This window comes from Siphateles boraxobius, unplaced genomic scaffold (genome assembly GCF_051911475.1).
Source record: "Siphateles boraxobius isolate OS27281-9 unplaced genomic scaffold, OSU_SipBor_1 100, whole genome shotgun sequence".
Taxonomy (NCBI): Eukaryota; Metazoa; Chordata; class Actinopteri; order Cypriniformes; family Leuciscidae; genus Siphateles; species Siphateles boraxobius.
Genome location: NW_027508701.1, coordinates 2,930,525 through 2,946,726, shown reverse-complemented (window position 1 = coordinate 2,946,726; position 16,202 = coordinate 2,930,525). Strand labels below are relative to the sequence as shown.

At 39.9% G+C, this 16,202-nt stretch overlaps 2 protein-coding genes across 2 annotated transcripts in view; both read right to left on the bottom strand.

Annotated features, from left to right (window-relative positions):
* The window catches only part of LOC143746919 (uncharacterized), a 118,728-nt gene that overhangs the window by 64,463 nt on the left and 38,063 nt on the right, over positions 1–16,202 (bottom strand). The window lies entirely within an intron of this gene.
* The window catches only part of LOC143746774 (uncharacterized), a 78,885-nt gene that overhangs the window by 24,635 nt on the left and 38,048 nt on the right, over positions 1–16,202 (bottom strand). The gene's annotated exons all lie outside the window — the stretch shown is intronic.

The window sequence follows — 16,202 nt, the reverse complement described above, 5'->3', positions numbered from 1 at the left end:
TTTGATAATTATTTATTCAAGTGTACAAATACAGCAAATGCATTCACATAAATTTAAAATATATGTAAGCACATTGCTCTGTGTTATTATAACATAAATCCCTTTAATTTATCAGGTTAAGAAAAGAACAAACTTTTCAAGTGAATAACAAAGACAAATATCATTAAACACAAGTTATTAAATCAACTTTGTTCAAAACTTTGTCACAGTTGAGAGAGGCAGAACTATGGTCCAACACATACAGTAAGTGTGAGAGGCTAAGAACATGTGTGAGAGATGTGGCATTTTACAAAAACAAAAGGCTACAGACAGCCTTGCAGAGGGCATATCCAATCCAACTAATGAGATATTGTTTTGATTACAGTAAACATTTTGCTGCATGGACGCATACACCTGTAAACACACTGAATACACACCTGCTCACATACCTTTAGCATACTCCTCTTCAAAAATGCTCCCTCTGAAAAACACTTGGAAGCGCGGGCTATTTCTTCAGCCACAATAAAGCTAGCTTTCACGGCTGCATCATTTTTTGCTGTGGCTTTTGTGAACATATTTTGCTGCCATTGCAGTCTGCCTTTCAATTCGTGAACAATTTGATTTTTTTCTTGGAGACTAGATTTAGCATACTTCGCTCCATGTTTGGTGTCAAAATGCTGACGTAAATTGTATTCCTTCATCACCGACACTGCCTCGCCACACAGAAGACATACCGGTTTTTCTCCTTGAAGTACAAACATGTATTCACTTTCCCATTGTTCTTTAAATTGCCTCCCCTCTGCATCAATTTTTCTCTTTTTGGACATTTTATTTTATAAATTTTAAATTTGGGTTATTTATAGCTCTTTCTCAACTCCACCGTTAAGCGCCGATATGGAAACACTGCTATCTAGCGGCACGATGCCGTCATTTCGCGGGTAACAAAATCGACATGCATTGTGGGAGATGTAGTTTTTGGTCAATGTACGCTGTAGGCATACTTTATTTTAAGACAATCATATGCCTTTTGAGCTCGCGCGGGCCAAATAAAATAACAGGGCGGGCTTAGCAAATGGGGATATGAGCATCAGCTGTGTAACGAGCGGAGGTTGAGCCGCGAGAGAGACATGTATTCGCGAGGTGGATAATAAAAGGACATGTTTGTGTGGAGAGAGGAGTCACACAGAGCGAGGAGAGACTGCACACTACGAAGAAGGAGCCTAAAATCAGCGGTTTGATGGATCTGGGTCAACAAAGGGAGATAATATTAACAGAGGAAGAGAGGCAGTGGGTCTATGTTACTTCGTCAAGCAGTTAAGTGTCATCTGTAATTCTATTTAGGAAACCTAATGCCTTCAGTACCTGTTGTATACAACAGTTTGGTGAAACTGCCTCGGAGTCTATTGAAATCTGGTTTGAAGCCTCTAATGCCAGTTGTGTGTTCATAGTACACTTCCCACACAGTTTTGGATGTACCGTTTCATCAACTTGAGAGGAGGGAGTCGGCTGGGACTGCGAGTGGAGACCTTATTCAATGTGAGTTGTTGTGAGTTGCAGTACTTAGTGTGAAGTGAACACGTGTGACCATTTGAAGTGATTGATGCATGCACAGGTGTGGACATTATAATTTTGTGTCCGCCCGTGTCCCCAGTTGGCATACTCGTTTGTCTCGAGTGCCGAATTGAAACTAACTAACTGCTGTGTGTTGAGTGTATGCTGTACAGGATTGCAGCTCCATTCTGCCTGACCTGAAGAGGATTTGTTGAATATTCATGCATTGCTGTTTGATTCCCTGACTCGAAGAGGAAGCATTATCTGTCTATTGAGCTGTCCACACTGAAGAAGATCCCTGGCGTGAGTACCTGCTTACTGTCAGATTTGAAGAGGATTTGTTGAATATTCATGCACTGCTGTTTGATTCCCTGACTCGAAGAGGAAGCATTATCTGTCTATTGAGCTGTCCACACTGAAGAAGAATCGCCATGTGAATTCCTTACCTGTGTCTGCTCCATTACTCACCTCTGGCTGCCCGAAGAGGAACCGCTGTGTGAAATCCCTTACCAGTGTCTGCCCCATTACTCACCTCTGGCTGCCCGAAGAGGAACCGCTGTGTGAAATCCCTTACCAATGTCTGCCCCATTACTAACCTCTGGCTGCCCGAAGAGGAACCGCTGTGTGAAATCCCTTACCAATGTCTGCCCCATTACTAACCTATGGCTGCCCGAAGAGGAACCGCTGTGTGAAATCCCTTACCAATGTATGCCCCAGTACTAACCTATGGCTGTCTGAAGAGGAACTGCTTTGTGAATTCCTTTCCAGTGTCTGCTCCATTACTCACCCTTGGCTGTCCGAAGAGGAATCGCTGTGTGAACTTTCTACGCAGCCTGACGAAGAAGAGAGTCGGATTAGCCTGTGTTTTTAGTTTAGGATTTAGCCTATCTTAATTCAATAAAATACAACGTTTTATACTGATTACCTTGCCTGGTCTCATGGTGTCTTTGGGTAACTCCTCGAGGTGGTACGCTTCTTAGGGGTGGTGTGTGACACGGGGGTGTTGTAAGAGGTAGGCTCACGCTGTTAAGTGTACTGCATGTGTTAAGTGTATTATTTACATTGTAATACCCATAAATGAAAACATAACTTAATTTATTAATATTTCTTTATATTTTTTATTTGTAATTTTATTACAACAAAACATCACAGTTTTTAACACTGGTACAAACACATATAACACTGTGGTACAAACTCATTTAACACATTTATTTACAGTTCATTCCTTGAGCATCAATAACTGTGTCTCTCTTTTGTAAACATAAGTATAGTATGTTTTGTAAACATGAATATGTGCTCACTTTTTTTTTTAAGTGTTGTAATTGTATTTGGCAGATTTAGCTGCTCTCAGTGCCCTCTTGGAAGGAGCGTATTTTGAAACCAAACCGGTGTGGTTTATTTTGCAGGATAAGAGAGAGCAAAGAGTGCTGTTATTCATGCTCATGCGATTTTCTGTAACTATCTTTTTCACCATGCTAAAACTCCTCTCTGAAGAGGCATTGCTATGGGGAATGCAGAGCAATGCTTTCATCAGGCTAGCCAGCTCACTGAACCTGGTCTCATTATAAGACCCCAGAATCTGTCAACTCTCTCTGCTCCTGGGGCAACGTTTTGCTGTCTGTGACCTGGTAGTCTGTGAACTCCCCTCTCAATTTATCTGGATCCTCAAACTTTAGTTGGGGAAGCATGCGACCTAGCCTTGCCACTATGTAGTATGAACAAATTTCAAAAAAATATTCAGTTAGGTCACGTGAAAGTACTGAATGAGTATTCCTACAATACTTTTTTCCTGTTTCAGGAGAGATATCCAGGCGAGATGCCAGTACCTCCAGGTCTTTAAGCAGCTGAGATTGTAAGGGAAAGGCCTTCAGCATCTTCCCAATGACTTCCACATAGAAAGCTCTCACTGTCCTAAGAGCACAATTGCCACATAATCACATAATATATTAACCAGGAACTATGAAGGTAGACAAATGATTATTACACAAGCTACAACTTACTGATATATCCTTGTCACTGACATGGAGGAGAATTCTTCATTTCTTAGGAATGCTCTGGCCTCAGCTCCAATGAAGAGATCCTCATTTGTCAGCTGGTGCTCTTGTCTGTAGGATACCTCACTGACAGGAGTATCCACAATCAATCTAGCTGGAACAATGTAGCCCAAGTATCTCTTGACCAGTCTTGTCATCTCACTGTGTAGCTTATGGATCATCACTCCTTCTGCCTAAAACATGGGTAAAAAAAAATAGACATTTACACTTTTTGTAATGTCTCCATCTTTCATCCTACCTACCTGGAAGGCAGTGTTGAATGCAACCAATGGCTTAAGAGCGGCACTCAGAAAGAGAAAATAGAATTTTATCTCCGGATTATCAAGGTAGCCCGCCAGGTTCCTGATTTTAACACTCCTCTCATCCTCATGACTGTTGAAGTAAGCCTGTAGAGTAGCCCATTGATTCAGCACTCTTCCAATGCAGGTGTGGAGGCTGAGCCATCGTGTACTGCAGTATCTGAGCAGCTTCAGTGTGTCTGTGTCTGTAAACTCAACAAACACTTTATACAGCTCACATCTTTTTGCACTGTACAAGGAAACACAAATAATGACAATAAATAAGGATAATGGAATTAAGGGAAATTTTGAATTTGTTCAGAACATGTAATAAAAGATAAACTTATCCATCATACTCTAACTAAAATGACCAAGACAGGACAGGCAAACCTTTCTTCTTTTATACTCACCTTTTGTCAAAGTGGCCATATACACCAACAAGAAAATCCTCGACTGGGGCCTTGATAGCCTTGATGCCACAGCCTATGGCAAGTTGGGCAAGGTGGCATATGCAACCCACATCCTGAACATAAGGTTGACTAGCTTTTAGTTTTGTGATGACTGAATGGTGCTTTCCTTTCATTACGCTGCAGTTGTCAGAGTTGAAGGCCAACAGGTTATCACATGGGATTCCTCTACTACTGTGATAATCAGACAAAAGAAATTGTTGTAAACATATATACTGACACATTCAACTGAGCCTTAAGTCCTCAGTACTCATCTAAATACACTCACCTCAATGAGGTTGCCAGCTTCTCATAGAGACTATCTGCTGTGCCCACATTGCAGACTGGCATGTCAATAAATTTGGTGACAACCTCAAGATTAATCTCATCATACACTCTTGCAAGTATGACAAGTTCTTTTTCTTTTTTCATGTTGTTTGACTCATCACACTGTAGTCCAAATGGCTAAGACCGGCAGATGTGTGTGACCTCATCATCAAGCTCTGGAGCAATGGCACCTAAACACTAGCGTAGCCAGAAAAGCGTCTCTGGGTGTGCATAAGAAAAATTGGGTGTGCCACATTTATTGTCAAATTAATGTGCAAAAAAAACTCGGACCCGGCTTATCACTAACTTTACAGAATAGACTGGGCTGATGTGTAAAACTTGCTTGCCACATAAACATAGGCCTAATACTAGGCCTACAGTATATAAAATATAACTCAGGGTTCAACATTAAGGCTTTACTTGTGCTTTTCCTTCGAACAAGTAAATCAGCCATTCTCTTGTCCAAGTAAAAATGCAGAAATCGGTTTAAACGTATGCTTCATCTTTCATTTTAAATTCTTAGATTTGATCAATACATTCAATTGAAAAAAATAGACACTATGCTGTTACCAATCAAATTAATTAATTTACACTGAAAAATTACAACTGCATTAAATAATGTTACGAGATTGTTTTAAATCTTTTTTGAAGATACAAAAAAGATATTGGAAAGAATTACAGCCTACTTTTAAACACGAAACTAAACCACCAGTAGGGGGCGGCAGGTGACTGTCTTAATGAGTGAGTTATTCGGTCATTTATTCAAATGATTCGTTCAAACGGCTGAATCGTTAAGGAATGAGGTAGTTGTTTAATGGGTCATTGAATCTTTGACTCAATCGATTCATTCAAAGCGCGGAATCATTCAGTAATGCAGTTATGTGTTCCGGTGAGCTGCGCTGTGGTTCTTGGGATGTTTGTTTGGAACTATTATCGCTGCTCAAATAGAAAAACAGTCAATATTGTGTCTAAAATGTAAGTGACTTGATATTGATTACTTGTTTATTGAACTGTCATATGAAATCAGTGTCATATTTTCAATCGTGATGGTATTCAGCAGTCGTGGTGCTTAACTGTATCATATCATATATTATAAATATGAAAACTCCACATTAATTTTTTAACCGCTCTATGTTCATTAAGTTTCTTTGTGTGAACTGCGCTCATTGTTTCTATTTCTCCTCATGAGGCGCGAGACTCAACAGCACAACCGTATTACCAGTCTGCGGCTGTTTGCGGATTGGTTGGCAGTGCGAATGTCGGTAGATATTTTTTTAACGATAATAATTAAAAAATTAAAATACATTTTAAATGTACAAATATTTTAGGTAAACAACAATAGTCCAAGTTTAGGAAACGTTTTATTAAAACTTTAAAAGAGAATTCTGCATCTATTTTAGGTGTGCCAGCTGCTACTGTGGGTGGCACCGGCACACCCTGGCACACCCGTGGCTACGCCAGTGCACCTAAATAATAATAGTACATAACAAAAAAAAAATTAAGCATGTGTGGCGGATGTTGGTGAGCCTGGGTCAGGTCAGTTTGAGTTTTTATTAAATGGAATTTGTTTACAGTAAAGAATACACAACAACATTATTTTGGTTTAATAAACTTTATTTAAAATTTCGTTTGGAGTTAAGTGCGCACACTCTTTAACGTTTAGTTTTAGCTTATTCATACCGTTCTTTTGTTTGTTTGTTACGTCTGGGTCTCGTGAGCTGGTGCACCATCAAAAGGGGTTCGGGTGGAAACATCGGATGTATATATATGGTTCCGGCCGATGATCGGGCCACAACCATTCCGGTTTCTGCTCCGGGGGAACTCCAAGGACTATTTCGCTTCCTTTTCTTTTGTTTATTTATAAGAAGTACATTTATTAAGTGAAGTCATTTGATGGTATTATTTGAGGTGTTTGTTTATGTATATTGGGTGTTTTCATATTTGTTTATTGTATGTAATGGCCATTATATGTCGGTGTATCCCCCTTTATGTGTTAATTGGTGCTGGCTACCAAGGTATAAATTTGTTAATTGTTTCTGTAAGGGAGAGTGTTCTGTGAGAGAACAGGTTTTGTTCTTTTATCTTTTACTGGTCACATCTATCACACATGGTGGAGGCGGTGGGATCCATATGTGATAGATGTGACCGGTAAAGGATAAAAGAACACGGAGGCAGCAGGCTACTGCAAACGTTTAGGGGTTTATTTCCACAGAATGAGGTTACAAAAGTAAAGCCAATGCTAAACCAATGGAAGTAAACCAAACATACCAAAAATCAAAATAACAAACAAAAAAACGTACAATAACGATGGGTCACTGCATTTTCCTCTCAAACATTTACAGAGGTCCAGGGTCAACAAACCTGTTCTCTCACAGAACACTCTCCCTTACAGAAACAATTAACAAATTTATACTTTTTATAAGAGCGCGCAAGTCGTTTTTCTGAATATCCAGTTCTCCTGTTGTTTCAGTGTAGTATCTACCACGAGGTAAGGTTGTCTTCGATTCTCTGGTTATTTTCTTTTTTTGCCTTCTCACAAATTTGTATTTTAATTAGACGCGTTCCCACTTTATATAACAGCCGCTCTGAATAGTATTGCAGTTTAAATTTTATAGCATTTAAGTGAGCGCTGGCCAACAGCTAGTTTCGATTTCTCCCATTATTCGGGTAATTTGCGTTTGCTGTGTTAATTGCTGGGCCGAAACAGCAACTGTAAAACAGATATAAACTCGAAGAGATCCAGAACAAGGCCAGGACCAGCGGTTAGTCCGTGGACAAGACAAGAGCGCGCAAGTCGTTTTTCTGAATATCCAGTTCTCAACGAGAGAAGGTAAGAATCTTCAACGAGCCCAAAAGGGCTCACGTCACTCCTCTGTTCATCTCACTGCATTGGCTACCACTCGCTGCTCGCATCAAATTCAAAGCTTTGACACTTGCTTACAGATCTACCACAGACTCAGCTCCGTCCTACTTTCACTCCCTACTACAAGTCTACGTCCCTACCAGAAGCCTACGATCGGCCAAGGAGCGACGGCTCGTGGTGCCATCACAGCGAGGCACTAAATCACTCTCCAGAACATTCTCATTCACGGCTCCATGCTGGTGGAATGATCTCCCCACCCTCGTCCGTAATGCAGAATCCCTGACAGCATTCAAAAGACAACTGAAAACTCATCTCTTCCGTGAGTACTTAACATAAAAAAATTTAATCTTTTAAATCTTTCCTTCCCTTTTAAATCTTCCCTTGTCTGGCTTTTGCTACTCTGAGCAATGCCTGAACTTTGTATTTTGAGCACTTCTTGCGTTGTTCTTCCCTTTTCACCATGACTCGCTTGCTTTAGTCCTCAGTTGTAAGTCGCTTTGGATAAAAGCGTCTGCTAAATGACTAAATGTAAATGTTCAATCAGCTGAACAAATTCTTAAGCTCGAATGGATACTTTGACAATTTTCAATTTGGTTTCCGATCGCATCACAGCACAGAGACAGCGCTCATAAAGATAATAAACAATATTCGCTTAAATACTGATACAAGCACATTATCAGTGCTGGTACTACTCGACCTCAGTGCTGCATTTGACACTGACTACGTTTACATGCAGCCAATTTTATGGGTTATGGTCGGGTTAAGGTCACTATTTGGGTTTCTAAAATATTAGGAATAACCCGTTTACATGCGTGAGCAGAGAGTGTTTCTCCTGTATACATGGAATTGCAATATCCCGATGCAAATGGCGACGCACGGTAAGCGTCTAGACGTACGGACAACCTTAAGACGCAATATGCGTCATTTCCGATTCTTCTTCCTGTGTCCAAAGATAACAACAACAGCAGCAGCACGCGGATAATGAATAGTTCGGGGCAGATAGCGATCGCCTTTGTTTGCGCTTTGGTGCTGGTACTAACCTCGCTCCAAAAGTATGTTGTGCTGCGTCTCGCCATGTTTACTTCTGGTATACTGCACGCGGGTTTTTGTATGCCCCGAGAAGTTCCTCTACTCAAAAGACCAAGATTCCTTGCGAATAGAACATGCGCAGAACACAAATCATTATGGGGATATGCCGATACGCGTTTACAGGACCAAAAATTCGGGTTAGAAAAGGGGTACCCCAGGTGTCATATCCCGGTTTTGAAAATCCGGGACATGAGCATATTCGGGTTTTTGCCGGTGTTTACATGGCCGTGCGCGACCGGGTTATCGCTAATATCCCGGTTTTGAACGGGTTATTGACTGCATGTAAACGTAGTCACTGTCGATCACAACATACTTCTTGACAGGCTGGAAAACTGGGTCAGGCTTTCTGGGATAGTCCTAGAATGGTTCAGGTCATACTTAGGAGGGAGAAGTTATTATGTGAGTATAGGAGATCATAAGTCTGAATGGACATCCATGACATGCGGAGTCCCTCAAGGCTCAATTCTTGCGCTACTCCTATTCAACCTGTACATGCTCACAATGAGCCAAATAATGAGAAAGAACCAAATCTCTTACCACAGCTATGCAGACGACACACAGCTCTACTTAGGAAGTCAGGAATCTTAGTGTGTCTCTAGAGTCAGACCTTAGTTTCAGTAGTCATGTCAAAGCAATAACTAAATCAGCATACTATCACCTGAAAAATATTGCAGGAATTAGATGCTTTGTTTCCAGTCAAGACTTGGAGAAACTTGTGCATGCTTTCATCACCAGCAGGGTGGATTATTGTAATGGACTCCTCACTGGCCTTCCCAAAAAGACCATAAGACAGTTGTTTGTTTTCCCGTCTATCGTGCGTCTACATTACACCCATACCACTAAAAAGACGGGTTTTACCCAAGACTTGAGTCATAAATTAGTATAAATATTAATAGTATCACTGGTTGCATCATTGCTAACTTACTGTCAATCTGTGAAAATGGCGAACATATCAGGTGTATGTTATTTACCTTTTGGTGCAGATGAGAATAAATCTGAATTGCTCGCGGTGCAGTCTGAATTAGAAGCTGTAGAAAAGCAGATCCGTGACCTTCTAGAGAGACAAGCTGAGCTGAGAGACCGGCGTTTAGCTCTTGAAACATCACGCGCTGATGCACACGGATTAGTGATTAACGTTAGTAACCCGCTGATGCTGACCTCGTCTACTCCGTGCGTTTCTCAGCATTGGTCCCGAGCGTCCAGGTCACGATCAGCCATGGTTTCATTCACTCCGGCTCCAACACACCACCACGAAGCCTGGGTGGTTCCGCGGAAGCCGTGAGCCAGGACAAGAATCTTTTCGCCCCTCCCGGTTTTCGAGATCTCCACTCAGAACCGATTCTCCCCTCTTCGTGAAACGGAACGCGATGCTGTGATCATCGGCGATTCCACCGTCCGACACGTCCACGCTACGTTAGGTAAAAGTAAGGTGCACAGTCACTGCTTTCCTGGTGCTCGTGTTCTCGATATCACTGCGCGGGTAACTGAGATCTTGAACGGTGACGAGCGCGTCGGAGCTGTTGTGCTGCACGTGGGAGCTAACGACATTAGGCTGCGACAGACGGAGGTTCTGAAGAAAGACTTCAGGAGCCTTATCGATACGGTACGCAGCACATCGCCTGAAACATCGATTATTGTGTCTGGACCGCTTCCTACGTACCGACGAGGGCATGAAAAGCTCAGTAGATTATTCGCGCTAAATGAATGGTTATTGTCATGGTGCAATGAGCAGAAACTGATTTTTGTAAATAATTGGAATCTGTTTTGGGAGCGACCAAGGCTCTTCCGCGCTGATGGCTTACACCCAAGTAGAATCGGGGCAGATCTTCTGTCGGATAACATCTCCAAGATGTTAAATACCGTTTGACTAGTAACCAAAAATCCAAATCACAGTCTCTACTGCACCAATTTAATTGATATTAATACTAGTGTAGAACATTGCATAGAAACTGTGTCTATTCCTCGTTTACTAAGATCAAATAATAAATCTACTGCGGGATCTAGAAAAAATCTAATTGTTATTAAAACAAAAAATCTCGCTAGTAGTGAACAAAAACAATTTCTAAAGCTAGGTCTCCTAAACATTAGATCGCTCACACCTAAGGCGGTTATTGTAAATGAAATGGTCACAGATAATAATTTCGATGTTCTGTGCCTTACTGAAACCTGGCTTAAACCCAAATGATTATTTCTGTCTAAATGAGTCTACTCCGCCAGGATACTGTTATAAGCATGAGCCCCGTCTGATCGGTCGTGGCGGCGGTGTTGCAACAATTTACAGAGATACCCTTAATGTTACTCAGAAAACTCGTCATAGGTTTAATTCGTTTGAAGTGCTTGTGCTAAATGTTACGCTCTTAGATGTAAGAAAAAAAACCACATTATCTCTAGCATTGGCTACCGTATATAGACCTCCAGGGCCTTACGCCAATTTCCTAAAAGAGTTTGCTGACTTTCTATCAGATCTTTTGGTCAACGTCGATTAAGCATTAATTGTTGGAGATTTTAACATACACGTAGATAATTTAAATGATGCGTTAGGGGTTGCGTTTACAGATTTATTAAACTCCTTCGGGGTCAAGCAAAACGTCACCGGACCAACTCATCGTCTTAATCATACACTCGATTTAATTATATCATATGGAACCGATCCAACCGATATAGATATTGTACCGCAAAGGGATGATGTCACTGACCACTACTTGGTAACTTGCATATTACGCACTGCTATAATATGTCATGCTGCGCCACGTTATCGACCAGGTAGAACAATTCGTCCATTCACCATAGATAATTTCTCAAATAGCTTATCTGATCTGTCCCAGCTGCTGCCTGAACCCAAACAAACAGATGAACTAGACGAACTAACTAGCACTATGAGCTCCATTCTCTCTAGAACATTGGATATTGTTGCACCCATTAGATTAAAAAAGGTCAGAGAAAAAAGTATAGCACCATGGTACAATAATACTACGTATGTTTTAAAGAGAGAAACCCGTAATTTAGAGCGTAAATGGAAAAAAACTAATTTAGAGGTCTTTAGAATCGCGTGGAAAGACAGTATGTCACGTTATAAAAAGGCCCTTAAAACGGCCAGGGCGGAGCACCTCAGCAAATTAATAGAAAACAACCGAAATAATCCAAGGTTTTTATTTAATACCGTGGCTAGACTAACAAATAAACAGATGTCGTCTGAACAAAATACCTCGTTACAGTTTAGTAGTAATGATTTCATGAACTTCTTCACCGAGAAAATTGAAAGCATCAGAATCAAAATCGTAAACGTTCGATCTCTGCTCGCGCCTTATAATTCAGCCGCAATTATCACCCCGCAAGAACAATTACAATGCTTTACAACCATAGAACAAAAAGAGTTAAATAAACTTATCACTTCATCTAAAACAACAACATGTTTATTAGATCCTATACCAACTGAACTACTGAAAGAAGTGTTACCTATAGTGGAAGAGCCTCTTCTCAATATTATTAACTCATCTTTATCTTTAGGTCATGTTCCAAGAACGTTCAAGCTGGCAGTTATAAAACCTCATATTAAGAAACCACAATTAGATCCAAATAACCTAGCAAATTACAGACCCATTTCGAATCTTCCATTTATGTCAAAAATATTAGAAAAAGTTGTGTTCGCTCAACTCGGCTCTTTCTTGCAAGAAAACGACATCTATGAAAAGTTTCAGTCTGGATTCAGGCCACATCATAGCACTGAAACTGCGCTTGTTAGAATCAAAAATGATTTACTTTTAGCTTCGGACCAAGGCTGTATCTCAGTACTAGTTTTACTTGATCTTAGCGCTGCGTTCGATACTATAGATCACACAATACTCTTAGATCGACTACAAAATTACACTGGTGTTCAAGGACAAGCATTAAGCTGGTTCAGGTCATACTTATCTGACCGCTACCATTTCGTCTACTTAAATGGAGAAAAATCTATTATAACTTCGGCAAACTATGGAGTGCCGCAGGGATCTGTGTTAGGCCCTTTATTATTCTCAATATATATGCTGCCACTTGGTTATATTCTAAGGAAACATGGAATTAGTTTCCATTGTTATGCTGATGACACTCAAATATATATTTCATCACGGCCAGATGAATACGCTAAATTATCCAAATTGACAGATTGTGTTAATGATATAAAAGATTGGATGATGCGTAATTTTCTTTTATTAAATCCAGACAAGACAGAGATAATACTTATCGGTTCTAAAAACCGTCCACAAAACCCTTCACAGCACGACTTTAACATAGTAGGATGCCCTGTTACTTTATCCGCTACAGTAAAAGACCTGGGTGTTATACTAGACCGCAACCTGTCTTTTGAAAAGCATATTTCATATGTTACAAAAACAGCCTTTTTCCACCTTAGAAACATTGCTAAGCTACGTAATATGCTATCAGTCTCTGATGCAGAAAAGTTAGTTAATGCATTCATGACCTCGAGACTAGATTACTGTAATGCTTTATTAGCTGGTTGTCCTGCATCTTCAATAAACAAGCTACAGTTAGTCCAAAATGCAGCCGCTAGAGTTCTTACTAGATCAAGAAAATATGATCATATAACACCGATTCTATCATCACTTCATTGGTTACCTATAAAGTTCCGTATTAAATACAAGATATTGCTTTTGACTTATAAAGCTCTAAATGGTTTAGCTCCAGACTATTTAAAGGATCTTCTATCGCCTTACAATCCATCGCGCTCTTTAAGATCACTAGATTCGAGGCTTCTGGTCATTCCTCGGATATCCAGATCCACCAAAGGAGGAAGAGCATTTTCACATTTAGCTCCGAAGCTCTGGAATAGCCTTCCTGATATTGTTCGTAGCTCAGACTCTCTCTCCCAGTTTAAAACTAGACTGAAGACGCATCTATTTAGCCAGGCATTCATTTAATTTTTTATCTTACAGTTACTGTAAATGCGGCCTCTAGTTCATAAACGCCAGAGGAGAACTGGCCCCCGACTGAGCCTGGGTTCTCCCAAGGTTTTTTTCTCTCCATTGGGTCATTTGATGGGGTGTTAGGACACCATTAGGTCACTGGATGGAGTTTTTCGGTTCCTTGCCACTGTTGCCTTTGGCTTGCTCAGTTGGGGATATTCAAATTAATTAACCAATCATACCATTGATCAGCTCTACCAAACTTGGATGTCTTTTTTTCCAGTAATAAACAAACATTGTTAAGTTGTTTTGATTGATACTGTGAAGCAGCTTTGATACAATCTGTATTGTGAAAAGCGCTATATAAATATATTTGACTTGACTTGACTTGACTTGACTTGACAGTTGCAGCTCATACAGAACGCTGCTGCTAGGATTCTGAGCAGAACCAGAAAATATGAACACATCACACCAGTCCTCACATCTTTACACATTTAGGATTGATTTTAAAGTATTATTACTGGTATATAAATCATTCAGTGACTTAGGACCTCAATACATTGCAGATATGCTCACTGAATATAAACGCAACAGATCTCTAAGATCATTAGGATCACATCTTCTAGGCATACCAACGGTTCACTCAAAGCGTGGCGAGTCCGCTTTCAGTTATTATGCTGGAACTCTTCCAGGAGAGATCAGATGTGCTCCTACAGTCACAGTCAAACCCAAACTCACTGTACCACTGTTTGTCGGACTGATTGCACTGTATTTTATTTCCTTTTTATTCTAAACTGTTTCTTATGTATTTTGATTATTTTAATTCATTCTATGTAAAGCACTTTGAATTACCATTGTGTATGAAATGTGCTATATAAATAAACTTGCCTTGCCTGTAATTATAATACAAATATTAGTTTATGATACAGTTTATTATACTTCATTGATTATAATATTGTATCAATCTAATTAAATCTTTATTAAGGCAAAATACCACTTAAATATGTATGAATTCTACTTACTGTTTTTAAAGATAACTCTTTAAAAAAAAAAAGTATTGACACTTCAATACATTTTAATTTACAATTTATTTATTACTGACTTTATGATATCATTGTAAATGCTTAACAGGATGGACATCTGACACAGACACAGATAATAATGTTGTAATCAAATTTTTTTTTTATTATAAAACACCTGAAAAGACAAACACAGGGAACCACAACGACCAGGTGACATGCAGGATAATGCATTTTTGTCAATACTTTTTTAGCATTAACATTAACCTTAACATTTTTATTGCTTTTTTTGGTTTGTTATCTTCTACTAATTCTTGGGGAAGATAAATGCATTTCAATGCTGACATATATGAACTGTGCTTTAAGAACTCATATTCTTAATCATTATTCTTAAAGTTATTAGTAGTTCTTAATCTTTTTATCACATAATTGGACAGCATGTATTAATATACATATTTCACCAAGAATTCCCATGACATCTATTATATATATTTCTATGGACTGGATATTGGACAGCAGATTGAACAGGACTTTTATTTTGGTCTAAATATATGATGTCATAAAGCTGCGCCGTGCTCCTGCAACTGTTATGATTAGACTGAAGAAAGGTTGGTGATTTTACGCATTTAAAGTGTTTAGATCGATATACATCGATTTGATATTTTTTGCAAGAGGTATGTGACCATCTATTGTTAAACATATTTTTGAATACGCTAACAATATTGCGTTTTTGTGTGAGTGAAACGTATTCAAATGTGAGTAACAGAAAAGTTGCACGTCTCATTTCGCGCACTATCGTTTATTAGTTTATTGTAAAGAATTCCGGTTTTGGAAAGTGGTGATGGAGAAATGAAGTCAATTGAATCTAATGCTTTGCCAAATGACTCACTGATTCGAAGCGCTTGAATCACTGCGCGCTGACGAATCCTGCCGCTCAAAAGTGTAAAAATACAACGAAAACACAAATATTATTAATGACAACTTGTATGAACAAATCGCAAATGTTTTCATGACGAAGTAATCTGTTAAATCTACAAAACATTAAATATGAAGTGTCTGTATAATTTGTTATTTTATTATTTTGTAGTGGTTGTCCTTGTCAAGGCATGGGCAACCCAACAGTGATCAACATAACTCTTGACAATTGGGGCATTGTACCTCCAACGGGCCAAAGGGTGGGTTGTCTGTGGGGTCAAAAACAACACCATCAGAAAGAAGATCCTAACCAGGGGGCATCAGGGTGTGATGAAGCCACAAGGCCAGTAGCTGTTGTTCTTCACTTTACAGTACTCTTGAATGGACTGTGGCTCCAATGCCAGACCTCTTTTCATGACCAATGTTTGGGCCACACCCCTGAACAGTCTTTTAGCGAGATGTTCTGCTGATGTCTTGACCACGAACATGACAAACCCCGCTAAAGTGAGAAGATGTTAATCTCGTCTTTCTGACCCGATGCCTATCCACAGACATACTCTGGTCCCTTGTTGCCACTTCTATGCCCCTTGCCATTTCCAAGTTGGTCTGTAGAGATAGCAGATGCAATTGCTTGTGGAGACTGCACTCAAACTGGCAACAAGTGGGCTCCAATCTGTAGCCACCCAAGGGCAGAGATGGGGATGGAGGAGCTCCAGTGTGGAGTAATATGATGCGACTGACTGGCAGTGGCTGCTGGTAAGAGATCGGGCTGCCCTCCTG